A 16477-nucleotide genomic window follows, 5' to 3' on the forward strand; every position below is an offset into this window, starting at 1 on the left:
CACTTATAGCTCTACTGCATCCGTTGCATGGCAATCCCTACTCACTCACATTGATATCTATTGATGGGCATCTCCATAGCCCGTTGATATGCCTAGTTCATGTGAGACTATCTTCTCCTTTTTGTCTTCTCCACAACCACCATTCTATTCCACCTATACTGCTATGTCCATGGCTCACGCTCATGTATTGCGTGAAAGTTGAAAAAGTTTGAGAATACTAAAGTATGAAACAATTGCTTGGCTGAAACTGGGGTTGTGCATGATTTAAATATTTTGTGTGATGAAGACAGAGCATAGCCAGACTATATGATTTTGTAGGGATAGCTTTCTTTGGCCATGTTATTTTGAGAAGACATGATTGCTTTGTTAGTATGCTTGAAGTATTATTATTTTTATGTCAATACTAAACTTTTGTTTTGAATCTTACGGATCTGAATGTTCTTGCCACAATAAAGAGAATTACATGGATAAATATGTTAGGTAGCATTCCACATCAAAAATTCTGTTTTTATCATTTACCTACTCGAGGACAAGCAGGAATTAAGCTTGTGGTTGCTTGATACGTCTCTAACGTATCTGTAATTTTTGATTGTTCCATGCTATTATATTATCCATCTAGGATGTTTTATACGCATTTATATGATATTTTATATGATTTTTGGGACTAACCTTTTAACCTAGATCCCAGTGCCAGTTTCTGTTTTTTCCTTGTTTTTGAGTTTTACAGAAAAGGAATACCAAACGGAGTCAAATTGACATGCCAATTTTTTGGATTTTTTATGGACCAAAAAAAGCCCCTGGAGTAAAAGAGTTGGGCCAGATGAGTCCCGAGCCGTCCACGAGGGTGGAGGGCGCGCCCTACCCCCCTGGGTGCGTCCCCCTATCTCGTGGACGACTCAGAGACCCCCCTGACTTGAGACCGACGCCAAAAATTCCTATAAATACAGAAACCTCTAGAACATAACCTAGATCGGGAGTTCTGCCGCCGCAAGCCTCTGTAGCCACAAAAAACCAATCGGGGCCTTGTTCCGGCACCCTGTCGGAGGGGGGATTCATCACCGGTGGCCATCTTCATCATCCCGGCGCCCTGCATGACGAGGAGGGAGTAGTTCACCCTCGGGGCTGAGGGTATGTACTAGTAGCTATGTGTTTGATCTCTCTCTCTCTCTCGTGTTCTTGATATGGCACGATCTTGATGTATCGCAAGCTTTGCTATTATAGTTGGATCTTATTATGTTTCTCCCCCTCTATCTCTTGTAATGGATTGAGTTTTCCCTTTGAAATTATCTTATCGGATTGAGTCTTTAAGGATTTGAGAACACTTGATGTATGCCTTGCATGTGCTTATCTGTGGTGAGAATGGGATATTCACGTGATCCACTTGATGTATGTTTTGGTGATCAACTTGCAGGTTCAGTGACCTTCTGAACTTATGCATAGGGGTTGGCACACATTTCCGTCTTGACTCTTCGGTAGAAACTTTGGGGCACTCTTTGAAGTACTTTGTGTTGGTTTGAATAGACGAATCTGAGATTGTGTGATGCATATCGTATAATCATACCCATGGATACTTGAGGTGAAATTGGAGTATCTAGGTGACATTAGGGTTTTGGTTGATTTGTGTCTTAAGGTGTTATTCTAGTACGAACTCTAGGATAGATCGAACGGAAAGAATAGCTTCATGTTATTTTACTACAGACTCTTGAATAGATCGATCAGAAAGGATAACTTTGAGGTGGATTCATACCCTACAATAATGTCTTCATTTGTTCTCCGCTATTATTGACTTTGGAGTGACTCTTTGTTGCATGTTGAGGGATAGTTATATGATCTAATTATGTTATCCTTGTTGAGAGAACTTGCACTAGTGAAAGTATGAACCCTATGCCTTGTTTCGAAGCATTGCAATGCCATTTATGCTCACTTTTATCATTAGTTACCTTGCTGTTTTTATATTTTCGGATTACAAGAACCTATATCTACCATACCATCCATATTGCACTTGTATCACCATCTCTTCGCCGAACTAGTGCACCTATACAATTTACCATTGTATTGGGTGTGTTGGGGACACAAGAGACTCTTTGTTATTTGGTTGCAGGGTTGTTTGAGAGAGACCATGTTCATCCTACGCCTCCCATGGATTGATAAACCTTAGGTCATCCACTTGAGGGAAATTTGCTACTGTCCTACAAACCTCTGCACTTGGAGGCCCAACAACGTCTACAAGAAGAAGGTTGTGTAGTAGACATCAAAAACCAGGTATCTCAATGTTTGCGGCCGAGTGACGGTGGCAGGGTGTTTGACATTCATTCCCATTTCTTGCATGGGACCTAAGCATGCACCCAAGGACAAAATATTTGATTTTTCAACCAATTTATATGCACCGGAGCATGTGCATGTAGTTCAAATTTGAATTATGCACATATATGCATTGAAAACTCACTTAATGCATAAAAATGTCCAAACGAACCCTGAATAATTCCAATTCTTTTATGATCACTGCAGATAAAAGGTCTAGCAATTCAAACACCGTCCATGGCCGCTATGACCCCATTATGTAATTCAAATCAATACGAAAAATCAAGTAGACCCCACACAGTTTATTATAACCAACGGTGTGAGATCCAGCACAAAATATCTTCGGACCATGTCTGAATAAGGGACCGTGTCTGATGACACTTTGCGCGCCAGTTTTTTGGCTGAAGCGATTCCAAATTTTGGGCTTCCGCGGAGATATCTACCTCCCTGCCCCCTCCCCCTTACCAAAAGCCACATTGCCCCTATTTCTGCCATCCTTTCCAAGTTGAAACCTTCACTCCTTGCTTGCAGCGCCACCGCCTCCTCGCCGGCGACCCTCCTTCACGCTGCTCGGCCTTGCCTATCCAGGCAGGTAATCCACACACGACCCCCATCCTCCTCCTCCTTCCACATCCCACATGCCCCGACCGCCGGCGTGAGCGCGACACCTTCGACCCAAATCACCGACCCCTCCACCAAATAAGCGGCGGCCTAAGACATGGTGCACGTAGTATAGCCAGGACCTCAAGGAGCATTTGGCAGCGGAGAAGAAAATTGCGGCCGCACGCGCGGATGAGGTCGCGATGGCTACCATTCATGCCGACCCCCAGATCTTGGAGGAGCACCTCGCCGTCGAGGCCACCGTTGATGCCTCGCACGCTGGCGCGGCGACGCGGTTGGCTGCTTTAAACGATAGATTGTGGCGTTTTCTCGAGGCCACCGTCGGTGCCTTCGACGAATACTACGAGGTGTTTTCTCAGTGTGCATGTGCTTAGCTCATCTCGAGAGCCAGCAGGTTGGTGCCCGGAGCGGCTCAGGCAACTCACCACTACAATGATGGCACCCACGATGGAGAGGCCTCGCCCTCTTCCATGTCCAAGGAGCCAATCTTCATCGATATCTCCGACAATGTGGAGTAGCTTGTCTTATTAGCTCACTATAAGGACCCATGTTCAGTTTGCTAGCTACTGCCTTTCCTTAACAAATTCTAGTGAATTGTGCTATCTACTTTTACCATGCAATCTTCTTCTATAGTGTATATGTTCTATATGTCGTGCATTGTGGTGTTCAATTAACTGCTTGGTTCAATTCTGCAAATGTGATGTTCAATTCTTCAGGGTGCAATATTTCCAAGTTGTTAAGCATGCTTGGTTTGGTTAACTGTCTGATCTTCTATTAGGAGTATGTTATATTGTTCAATTGGTGTTTAGTTAACTGCTTGGTTCATTTGTTGTGGCTTGGTTCACTTGTTGTGGTGTTTAGTTAACTGCTTGGTTCAATTCTGCAATGCGATGTTCAATTGTTGTGGCTGCATTCTGTTATTGTATACCATGTGAGGAATACATCAAATTTGGCTGTACTAAATACATGAGAAACAAATACAATTGCTATATTTCCAAGTTGTTAAGCATGCTTGGTTTGGTTAACTATCTGATCTTCTGTTAGGAGTATGTTATATTGTGCAATGTGGTGCTCAGTTAACGTTTGGTTCATTTGTTGTGGTGTTTAGTTAACTGCTTGGTTCAATTCTGCAATGCGATGTTCAATTGCTGTGGCTGCATTCTGTTATTGTATACCATGTGAGGAATAAATCGAATTTGGATGTACTAAATACATGAGAAACAAATACAATTGCTATATTTCGAAGTTATTAAGCATGGTTGGTTTGGTTAACTATCTGATCTTCTATTAGGAGTATGTTATATTATGCAATGTGGTGCTCAGTTAACGTTTGGTTCATTTGTTGTGGTGTTTAGTTAACTACTTGGTTCAATTCTGCAATGCGATGTTCAATTGTTGTGGCTGCATTCTGTTTTTGTACACCATGTGAGGAATAAATCGAATTTGGCTGCACTTAATACATGAGAAACATATACAAGTGCTATATTTCCTAGTTCTTAATCATGCTTGGTTTGGATAAATGGGTTTTCCATGTGGCTTGAATTAATCTGATGAATCTGCAATGTGCTTATTTTTCATCAACATATTTTACTGATAGCATGCGAACTCTTACTTAACCTGATGACTAACTACCTTATATGTGTTGCCGGGAAACAATGAGAAGCACCAAGGTTTACAAGATGGTACTAACTATTATACCTTGCCTTTTTTTATTCCTTTGCCTCGTTTCCGATATAGAGAAGATATTTATGCACATCCTTGTTTTCAGGGTTCACTGATGATTACCTCTCAAACCACCTCTGTGGTCAGGAGGCGAGGAAAGTTTTCATACAACACCCACGGTTCAATATTGAAGTGTTCCTGAAGAGGTTGAAGGATGGACAGTCAATCATCCACAGGCACTGGCCTAAAGTTGCAAAGACCTTCAACATGAATGAAGGCTCAATATTCGCCTTCCGCTTCAGCAGTTTTCCAGATGAGATGCATCTCTCTATGTACCGTCTATGATGCTAATTTCGTAAGGTTCTAGATCTTGCATGTGAAACTTGCTGCTGGTGCAGTTGTGTAATGGGGTAGCTGAGTGCTGAAGCTATATCATGTTGTACCCCGATGTATTTCAATTATGAAATCATGCTTCCTTAATATGGAGATGGAATATATTATGTCCTTAATATGAATGTCAATTATATTAGTAAATGGATTATTAATAGTAGGGCAATTAGCCCGCTATTTGGCCAATTATCTTGCTAATTGGGTTTTCCTATTGCAAACGGTTAATGAGAGAACACCGTGGGCGATGACCTCAGGCAACGCACGCAATTTCTAGGAATAAACCGTGTTGGATCAATGAACAATCACACACGACATTCTCTTCAAAACTGTTTGCGTTACGCCACCTTGCACAAACGTTTTCCTTGTAGTGACTGTGTGGGATGTATATACGAACGGAAACGTTTAGTGGTGACTGACTGTGTGGGATGTACTTACGACCAGAAATGATTTTGCCTGTATAATTATATTTTTTGAGCACTATTGTATGTATTTCTGTATTTGAGTGCTCGCCGGTCGCACATGACCACTTTTTGCCGAGCGTGTGTGCCAGGAGGGCATATCCCCAACGGTTTCTGGGTCGTGTGGGAAGGACCCCCCATCACCACACTCACTTGGCGACGGTTCCGAATGCCGTCGCGGAAAGGGATTAAAAACCGTTTGTTTAGGACCGACGCGTACTAGTGTCCCCTTTATATTCTGTGCCATAGTTTGCCCTTAAATTTAACAAACAAAATGTTAATGCATGTTATAAAATTATATAATTAGAAACTATGTTCAAATACGAATCCAACTATATACTCTTTGGCGACATGCATTCGTATTTTATTACTTAAATCCTACTTATAAACCAGGATGGGGATATAGTAGGTAATAAAATCCCAAACGTTTTTTATTAACCATATGTGTATGTGGCCTTTCGAACTCCTCTCGCACGTCTTGTCACCCCTCTGCCGCAGACGGCTTACAGCGCAAGCTTGCGCAGCGCGCGGGGGTGTTCTTTTGGCGAAACAGTGGCTCGAAGTGCCGCCAATGAATCGTAGGTGAGCCTGTTCCCGTGCAACCTCACGGGTTCCCGCGCAAGCTTCCCGCCCGAGTCGGTGAAATCCCCAAAAATCCAAATGCTTACCGGCCTGCTATATAAACCCTCACGGCCGGCAAGTCCTGCGTCGCATTTCCCCTCCCTCCCTGTAGCTTATCTCGTCTGCTTCTCCCACAATCGTCAATGACACCGGCCCGTCGTCGTCGCTCAGCCACTCCGCCGTCATCAGAGGACAGCTCCAGCTGGGAGGCTACACCGCGGCGGCGGCGCAATCCCTGGCGTAGTGTAGTGCATGTGGCCTCCCTGTTGGGTGTGCGTGGAACACCCACCACACGCTCCGCCGCCATAGCCTGTCGGCAGCTGTTGCCGGCCGCCGTTGCCGCCACACCACCGTCGAAAGCCAGGGCCATCGCCTGCTCCGTCACCGCGGCCCGAAGGCGGGAGGTGGCCGTCATGGCCGCCACCCCACTGTCGGCTACCGTGGCTATCACCCGCTCCGCCACCGCGGCCCGAAGGGGGGAGGTGGTGGTTGTGGCCGCCACCCCATCATCGGCCGCCATGGCCGCCAACCCACCATCGACCGCCGGGGGAGGGTGCAGTCAGGCTAGATCTCTACTATAATATCCTTAATGTCTATAAGTGGAGTCCTCTTTTATGCAGGCTTCCACTTTAAGCAATGATTTTAGCATCCGATTCAATAGAAAATGAGAAAAGATGCAAACAAAATAGAAGAAACAAATGTATATATATAGGGTATTATATTATATATTCCTAGGTTAGATTCATTATCTAATCCGTATATGGATATGGAATTCCCTTCTATGTAGTTCGGACAATTCACATTATCATTTCAATTTGTACTTTTTAGTTACTTTACATCTCCCCAATAGAGCTTAGAAGTAAGAATTTATTGGTTGATTGTATCCTTAACCATTTCTTTTTTTAAACGAGGAACTACTCACCTTGAATCCACTAATTGTTGCTGCTTCTGTTATTGCTGCTGGATTGGCCGTAGGGCTTGCTTCTATTGGACCTGGAGTTGTTCAAGGTACTGCTGCATGACAAGTTGTAGAAGGTATTGCGAGACAGCCAGAAGCAGAAGGTAAAATACGAGGTACTTTATTGCTTAGTCTAGCATTTATGGAAGCTTTAACAATTTATGGACTAGTTGTGGCACTAGAGCTTTTATTGGCGAACCCTTTTGTTTAATCTTAAAAAAAATCTTTCGATTTCGATTAGATACTTTTTTTTAGTAAATTGGTATTTGCTTCCGCAATTCCAATTATATCAATACTTTATTTAATTTACTCACATTTATTACTCCTGGAATTATCTATTTATCGGGACAGATAATACCGCATTCTAGGAAGGGCTGAGTTGAGTATTATTAATTTAGAATATATGCTCACCTTCTTATTCTCCGTCCTTAGTTTAGGAAAGTGGAAAGGTTTTTCCTTTTATTTTAGGAATTTTGGGAACAGAACATTTCAACAAAGCTAGTCTTTCCCGGTTAAACAAGACGTAAGACTTAATCTAAAAGAAATTACTAGATTGAATCTATTTGCATTAAAAAAGATCAAAAAAGGGTGAGCGAAGTAAGTGATTGAAAAACTTTGTTCTTTGTTCGTCCTATTTATAAGAGGAGAGCATACAATAAATGTAACAATCTTTCGTATTTTTAGCTCACTGGCCATCCGCTGGCAGTTTCCGGCACAATACCGATATTTTAGCAACAAATCTAATAAATCAAACGGTGGTGGTTGGTGTTTTTATTTTTTTGGAAAGAGAGTGTGTGCGAGTTGTCTATTTCAAGAATAGATTGGATCTATCCGGCTGCACTTTATAATATTTTTTAGTATTTTTTGGATAAATAAAAAAGGGTGCACGATCTCGACGAATTACTTTTGAATAAATTCAGAAATCATCTGGAAGAACCATAGCATTTCGCGACTCATTGGTAAATCAACTTTGATTCTCTATAAACCAAGAATGTGAGACCATTAACACAGTTAAAGCTAAACTGCTTGAAGTCCAGGCAAAAAGAGGTACTCTTTCTACAACTATATTAGTATTTGTACTGAATTTAAACGGGAAATAGCTAACGTAAAATTCATCTGATATAGAACACTCATATCGATAAAATGGTTTGAAATATTTACTAGAAAAAAGGGGGCACCCTGCCCTTTTTTAACCAATGCCGAATCGGCGACCTATGTGTAAAAAAGATAATTTTTTTGAATTTGAAGAGAAAAAGAATTCTATTAATTTTCATTTTCCATTCATTTAGTTAGTTTTTCTTAATGTAATTGAAATTATTAACTATAGGGCAAATAAAAATAAAGAAACAACTTTGCTGACCATGATATATTTTTATCTAGGCGGAAGAGTCCTCTTAATATTTATCTAGTCTTATATAGGTTTCGGTATATTAAAATATACACATAAAAAGAAGATAGAGGATAGGCTCATTACGTAAAAATATATGTGGAAATAGCTATAAAAATTTTAAAAAAGGAGCGTGACAGCAAAATGAATCGAAAGATTCATGTTTGTTTCGGGAAGAGATCATAAAAGTTGTAAACTTACAAAATATCTACTTTCATTAAATGATTTATTAGATAATAGAAAACAAAGGATCTTGAGTACTATTCAAAATTGAGAAAAATTGTGTAGAGCGACCATTGGGCAAGTCGAAAAAGTTTGGATTCGATTACAAAAAGTCAAACTAGAAGCGGATGATGTTCCGATTGAAGTTCAATATGAATCTTTGGGGACTTATCATGAGATTTATGCCCACTATTTAATAATTGGAAATAGAAAAAAAGAAATTCGTTCGATATACATTCGAACCACTCTTGGTCATATTTCTTTTTATATAGAAATAGGCGAAGCCATACAAGGATTTAGTCAAGCCTGTTCATACACTACCTAACAAGAAAGTTAGATTCGGCAATGCCCCTCCCCTTTCGGGGGGCATTCCTATTTCCCTAGTATCATCATCATTTGCTATGCGAATCCAGATTGAGAAGAGGCAATTAAGTTAATTAAATTTTCGAATCACTGACTCAGGCCCATTGTCGAATCCTACTCAGCCGAAAAGGGGGTACTTATGTATGGCGGAACGGGCCAATCTAGTCTTTCATAATAAAGAGATAGGCGGAACTGGTATGAAACAACTTATTAGCAATTAATAGATCATTTTGGAATGGGATATACATCCCATATACTGGATCAACTAAAGACTCTGGGCTTCCATCAAGCCACTACTACATCGATTTTGGTAGGAATCGAGGATCTTTTAACAATACCCTCTAAGGGATGGTTAGTCGAAGACGTGGAACAACATAGTTTTCTATTGGAGAAACACTATTATTATGGGGCTATACACGCGGTAGAAAAATTACGCCAATCTGTTGAGATATGATATGCGACAAGTGAATATTTTAAACAGGAAATGAATTAAAAAATTGGATAACGGATCCTTCTAATCCAGTCTATCTAATGTCTTTTTCAAGAGCCAGAGGAAATGCATCTCAAGTACACCAATTAGTAGGTATGAGGGGATTAATGTCAGACCCTCAAGGACAAATGGTTCATTTACCTATTCAAAGCAATTTACGCGAGGGACTTTCTTTGAGAGAATATATAATTTCCTGCTATGGAGCCCGCAAAGGGGTTGTAGATACTGATGTGCGAACAGCAGACACTGGATATCTTACACGTAGACTTGTTGAAGTAGTTCAACAAATTATTGTGTGTATAAGAGATTGTGGTACTATCCGAGGTATTTCTATAAGTCCTCAAAATGGGATGACAGAAAAACTTTTTGTTGAAACACTAATTGGTCGTGTATTAGCAGACGATATATATATATCGGTTCACGATGCATTGCCGCGTAAAATCAAGATATTGGAATTGGATTAGTCAATCGATTCATAACTGCCTTTGGAGCACAACCATTTCGAGCACAACCAATATATATTAGAACCCCCTTTACTTGCCGAAGCACTTCTTGGATTTTTCAATTATGCTATGGCCGGAGTTCTACTTATAGTGATCTGGTTGAATTGTGATAAGGCGTAGGTATTATTGCACGTCAATCAATTGGGGAGCCATGGACTCAACTAACATTAAGAACTCTTCATATTGGCGGAGTATTCAAAGGGGGTACTGCTAACCTTGTACAATCCCCTTCGAATGGAAAAATAAAATTCAATGAGAATTTGGTTCACCCCACACGTACCCGTCATCGGCAGCCTGCTTTTCTATGTTATATAGACATGCATGTAACTATTCAGAGTCAAGATATTCTATATAGTGTGAATATTCCCTCAAAAAGCTTGATTCTAGTGCAAAATGATCAATATGTAAAATCCAAACAAGTAATTGTGGAGATTTGTGCCGGAACGTCCACTTTACATTTTAAAGAAAGGGCATAAAAGCATATTTATTCTGAATCAGACGGCGAAATGCACTGGAGTACTTATGTTTACCATGCGCCCGAATATCAATATGGTAATCTTCACCGATTACCAAAAACAAGCCATTTCTGGATATTATCAGTAAGTATGTGCAGATCCAGTATAGCGTATTTTTCACTCCACAAGGATAAAGATCAAATGAATACTTATGGTAAAAAAGATAGGGAAATCCTTGATTATTCAACGTCAGATCGAGTCATGTCCAATGGCCATTGGAATTTTATCTATCCTTCTATTTTTCAAGATAATTCAGATTTGTTGGCGAAAAAGTGAAGAAATAGGTTCATCATTCCATTACAATATCATCAAGAACAAGAGAAAGAACTAATATCCTGTTTTGGGATTTCGATTGGAATCCCCCTTATGGGTGTTTTACGTAGAAATACTATTTTTGCTTATTTTGACAATCCACGATACAGAAAAGATAAAAAGGGTTTAGGAATTGTTAAATTTAGATATAGGACCCTAGAAGAAGAATATAGGACACGAGCTGAAGACTCAGAAGAGGAATATGAGACCCTAATACATGACCCGAGAGGACGAATATGAATATGAAACCCTAGAAGAATCTAAATATGGAATCCTAGAAGATGAATACGAATATGAAGCCCTAGAAGACGTATATGGGAGCCCAGAAAACGAATATGGGAACCCAGAGAACGAATATAGGACTTTAGAGAAAGACTCATAAGAGGAATATCGGAGCCCAGAGAGCAAATATAGGACCCAAGAGGATGAATATGGAACTCTAGAGGAAGACTCAGAAGACGAATATGGCAACCCCGGGGAAAGTGCAGAGGAAAAGTATGGTACTTTAGAGGAAGACTCAGAAGAAGATTCAGAGGACAAATATGAGAGCCCAAAGGAAGATTCCATCTTAAAAAAAGAGGGTTTGATTGAGCATCGAGGAAAAAAAGAATTTAGCCTAAAATACCAAAAATAAGTAGATCGATTTTTTCATTCTTCAAGAACTTCATATCTTGCCGAAATCTTCATCCCTAAAGATACTTGACAATAGTATTATTGGAGTGGATACACAACTCACAAAAAATACTAGAAGTCGACTAGGCAGACTGGTCCAGTGAAGAGAAAAAAAGCCATACATAACTCAAAATATTTTCTGGAGATATTCATTTTCCTGAAGAGGCGGATAAGATATTAGGTGGTTGTTTGATACCGCCAGAAAGACAAAAAAAGATTCTAAGGAATCAAAAAAGGAAAAATTGGGTCTATGTTTAACGGAAAAAAATTCTCAAGAGCAAGGAAAAGTATTTTGTTTCCGTTCGCCCTATAGTGGCATATGAAATGGACGAAGGAAGAAATTTAGCAACACTTTTCCCGCAGGATCTCTTGCAAGAAGAAAATAATCTCCAAATTCGACTTGTCAATTTTATTTCTCATGAAAATAGCAAGTTAACTCAAAGAATTTATCACACAAATAGTCAATTTGCTAGAACTTGCTTACTAGTGAATTCGGAACAAGAAGGAAAAGAAAAGGTTGGTGATTCACTTGTTGGGGTAAGAGCAAATGATCTTATTCGCGATTTCCTAAGAGTTGAGTTAGTCAAGTCCACTATTTCGTATACACGAAAAAGGTATGATAGGAAAAGTGCATGACCGGTTCCCCATAATAGGTTAGATCACGCCAATATCAATCCTTTTCACTCCAAGGCGAAGATTGAATCACTTAGCCAACATCCAGAAGCTATTGGCACTTTGTTGAATGGAAATAAAGAATACCAATAGGTATAATCCCCCCCAGGACTACGTTTTCTTTCAAGCCTTTGAACCAATCAATGCGACCTCGTAGGGGCAGCTTTTGCTAAAACTCGAGCAGTTTCTTGAAAACTTGCTTCAAATATGAAACTTTGGGTATTCAAGGAAGCCCTTGTTATTCCCAATAAGATTGCCCAATAATAGATCGATTCATCCAAAGCTCACCTTGCTCGTTCCGCTTGCAATAGTCCGATTAATTCCCTAGGTGAAAAAACATTAGACATTCCATCTTCGGAAACCCACACTTTGGATGTTACTTGGCGTATAATAATCTCTATATGTCTATTATGGATCTGTACCCATTGGGATCGATAAACCTTTTGGATTTTATTAACCAAAGAGATACGACTTTGGGCTATGGTTAGCTTAGCTCCAATCAAGAATCCCCAAGGGACCCTAAGAATTCTTGGTATACGCTCATTCCAATCCTCAATTCTCCTTTCGAGATTCGGGGATAATGAACCAATTGAACACGCTTCAAAGATTTGTTCCACTTTTGGAAGACCTTGTGTTATGTCACTAGATCTCGATTTTTCATATATAAACGTAACTAACTTATCTCCCTTGTAAAGGATTTCTCCATAATGACCATTAACAATTGCTCATGTAGTGGCCAAATAAGGTTTAGCTGCTCTTATAACAAGGGAATTCATATTTACAATGAAAATTTGACCAGATTTTTTATGTGCAATTTAAATAGACATACATTTTCACAAATAAATTGTCCAAGGTGAATTATTGCCAATGTCTCTTCCCAAGAATCATGATGGACAAAGTGACAAGTCAAAAGGAATGGATCCAACATCATGTGGAAGAAGAAATCTATATTTTGGGACCTACCCTATTGGAAAGACCTAGATGTCCGCTCTGCAATCGACATGATGCACGTGACGAAGAATCTTTGCGTGAACCTGCTAGGCTTCTTGGGCATGTATGGGAAGACAAAAGATACACCTGAGGCACGGGAGGACTAGCAACATGTGCACGAAAAAGACGGCATGCATCCAAAGCCGTATGAAGGTCCTGCCAGCTACGCTCTTACCAAAGAAGAGAAGGAAATCTTCTTTGAATGCCTGCTCAGTATGAAGGTCCCATCTCGCTTCTCGTCCAATATAAAGGGAATAATAAATATCCCAGAGAAAAAGTTCTAGAACCTAAAGTCTCATGACTGCCATGTGATTATGACGCAACTGCTTCCGGTTGCATTGACGAGGTTCTACCGTAAAACGTTCGATTGGCCATTGTGAAGCTATGTGCATTCCTCAATGCAATCTCTCAGAAGGTAATCGATCCAGAAATCCTACCAAGGTTAAAGAGTGATTTGGTGCAATGTCTTGTCAGTTTCGAGCTGGTGTTCCCACCATCCTTCTTCAATATCATGACACACATCCAAGTTCATATAGTCGACGAGATTGCCATTTTGGGCCCTATATTTGTACACAATATGTTCCCCTTTGAGAGGTTCATGGCACTGGTGCGCGTCGGTGCTATACAAACAGTTTTGAACCCCTTTCTGCGACGGCATTTGGAACCGTCGCCAAGTGAGTGGGGGCGATAGGGGGGTCCTTCCCACACGACCCAGAAACCGTCAGCGATAGGGGCCCTACAGTACTCCTACTCATTTCTGCTCGCATTGCCATCGCAGTCGGTATTCTGTGGTGCTACATTTACGAAGCGTGGCCCATCACAAATGGTTCACTATTATAGAACATGTATGATGCGCGGCCCATCACAAATGGTTCACTGTTAAGAAGATTAGCTAATCGTCGTATGAGTGTCGGACATGATTACGAAATGTCGAACCATCGTAACATCATCATACACGACAACTATCGCACACGCTATTCTGTGGTGCAACGTTTACGATGCATACTTCATCAGAAACAGTTCATGGTTGCGAATCATGTACGATAAGGCAACTAACACAAACATTTAGTTTGCCCACACCGTTTGTGATATTGTCTGACATCACACACGCTTTGCAAACGGGAACTGTGTGCATGCTTGCACATGTTTCCTCTCTATGAACCATCTCGGATTATGGTGAATATCTCAAATGTTTGTGTTTTACCAACCGTGTGTGCCGTGACAACCTGGAGAGCATAATTTCACCGTAATTTAATTGCTGCTTTTTCAACTTGTAGCGGATTTGGATTTGAATTTGAATTTGAATGTATGCTACAGCTTTATTCATATCCACCAGGTTCAAACAACCAATGCATTATTCAATTCATAGGTACATATGTTCAAGAATTACATAAGAAACAAATAAAGAATGATGAACCACAGTTGTATACTTGTACTATTAAAGATGGTAAAGAAAGAGGCGAAATATATTCTGGTTGCTGAACAAGGTGAAGCGGAATGCCCATATTGTGCCCTCCTCCATGCAGAAGGCACACACGACTCTAGTCCAACCCCTTGTGATGGCCGACGGCCCATCCTTCACGGTCTTCATGAAAACATCTAGATAATCATCGTGTTCTGGTAGAAATACTTTAACCTTTGCATGCCCACCAATCATGTAGTTTGAGAGGTAATCTTGAGTAAACTACTTTGGCAACCATTGCAAAGGAAAAAGATCCAGACATTGTCATCTAACACAACTCATTATGGGCAGTAAAAAGAAGGCTACAGAGTTCTTACTTACCATCCTCCAGGTTCGATGTTGTCTTGGATAAAGTGTAAACAAATAGTTTAATTGCCATCTTTGGACCCATTTTACTAACAATCTTTATCAGCTTCCTCACTTGATGTTGGTTCATCAATATCTCATTCCCCATACGCGGAAAGGGTCGAAGCGCGGATATTTACCAATGACATATGTACCTAAAAGCACCAAGTTAATATTAGAAGCTAAACAGCAATTGCACAATGATGTAGTACAACACTTGTCGGCGTTCTGAGAACGGGGGTCCCCAGACTTGCCTGCCTACGGCCCACGGCGTGGCTATGCTAGCGGGTCTGTACGGCCCCTCTTCATCAACAAGGCATTCGAGACCCTCGCGAGGGGCCAAGCCTCGCGAGGGGGACGGCGCAAGACCTCCTCGAGAGCGGCCTCACTAGGCTACCTCTCGAGGAGCGGAGATATCAAGGCAGGGCAAACCTCCCGAGGCTCTCGTGACGTGAGCCATGACGACCGGCACCAGGCGGGTGCCAGCGCGTGCAGCGTCCTTGTTTCCTCTTTGGTGATAAGGAGGCAGGCGCAGGCGCGGAGTACCGAGTCATCAGGCAAAGGTTTCCATATCGGTGCAACGAGACAAAGACTAGCAGGACGGCAAGACGGAGGTCACCATGGAGCCCAGGACGGCGTCACCACCAGAGCCTTTTGCAGGCGAAGACCGCTTTTGTCAGGATAGCTTGTACTAGCTGTCCCCTTTCAAATTGGCCCGCTGTTGTTGGCTCCCTTCCTGCTCAATATTTAGGGAGAGGACCAGGGCTTATATAAGTAGAGCTAGCCACCATAGAGGGGGGGATCGAGTTGTCATCCACAAGTCCACAGAGCACAAGAACACCTCAACCTCAGGAGGTTGTTCTTCCCGTTGTACTGTTCTTCATCAGCCTAGGAGGCAATCCACCACCACACACTGGAGTAGGGTATTACACTAGAACGGTGGCCCGAACCAGTATAAATCTCGTGTCTTTCCGTGCTGTGAGTTCGTCGAGTTCGTCCGCGAGATCTTAGCGAGCTAGGGCGTAGATCGGTAGGAGGGAAAGAACTTCGCACGCACCCCAGAGTTCGAACCTTAAGGGTTTTGCCGGAGCCCCACATCTGACATTTGGCGTGCAGGCTCGGGGTGCACAAGGCCAGCGGTGGTGCCGAGGAAGGCGAGGATTGCTTCATGAGGGACCCAACGGCCCTGGCAGAAGGGGTCCTGAAGAGCTAGTGTTAGGAAGGAAAGCGGCAATCAAGGAATCACAAGGTGCAGTACTTACTCATCGATAGCAAAGTACTTTCGCCGCTTCAACGGCCCGAAGATGCTGTTGCTGCTCGGGGATCCTTACCTCTTGCAGAGCTCCTCGAAGTCCATGCAAAGCCGACCGAAGCGCTGGACGTGACAGCCGGTGCGAGGCAGGGCCGTAGGAGAGCTTGGAGGGACAACTTCAGGGGTGTCTGGCTGTGGTGAGCAGTCGGGCGTCGTCTCGCTACGACGTCCCGAGGCTTCGGGGGCTTTGACCTCGGGAACCGCATGCTGCGTCGCCTCAG

The 16477-nt window shown here is 41.9% G+C and overlaps 1 pseudogene; it reads left to right on the forward strand.

Annotated features, from left to right (window-relative positions):
* The first annotated feature begins 9126 nt into the window (after positions 1–9126).
* On the forward strand, positions 9127–12240 carry LOC123049452 (DNA-directed RNA polymerase subunit beta''-like; annotated as a pseudogene).
* Positions 12241–16477: the final 4237 nt, after the last annotated feature.

This window comes from Triticum aestivum, chromosome 2D (genome assembly GCF_018294505.1).
Source record: "Triticum aestivum cultivar Chinese Spring chromosome 2D, IWGSC CS RefSeq v2.1, whole genome shotgun sequence".
Lineage (NCBI taxonomy): Eukaryota > Viridiplantae > Streptophyta > Magnoliopsida > Poales > Poaceae > Triticum > Triticum aestivum.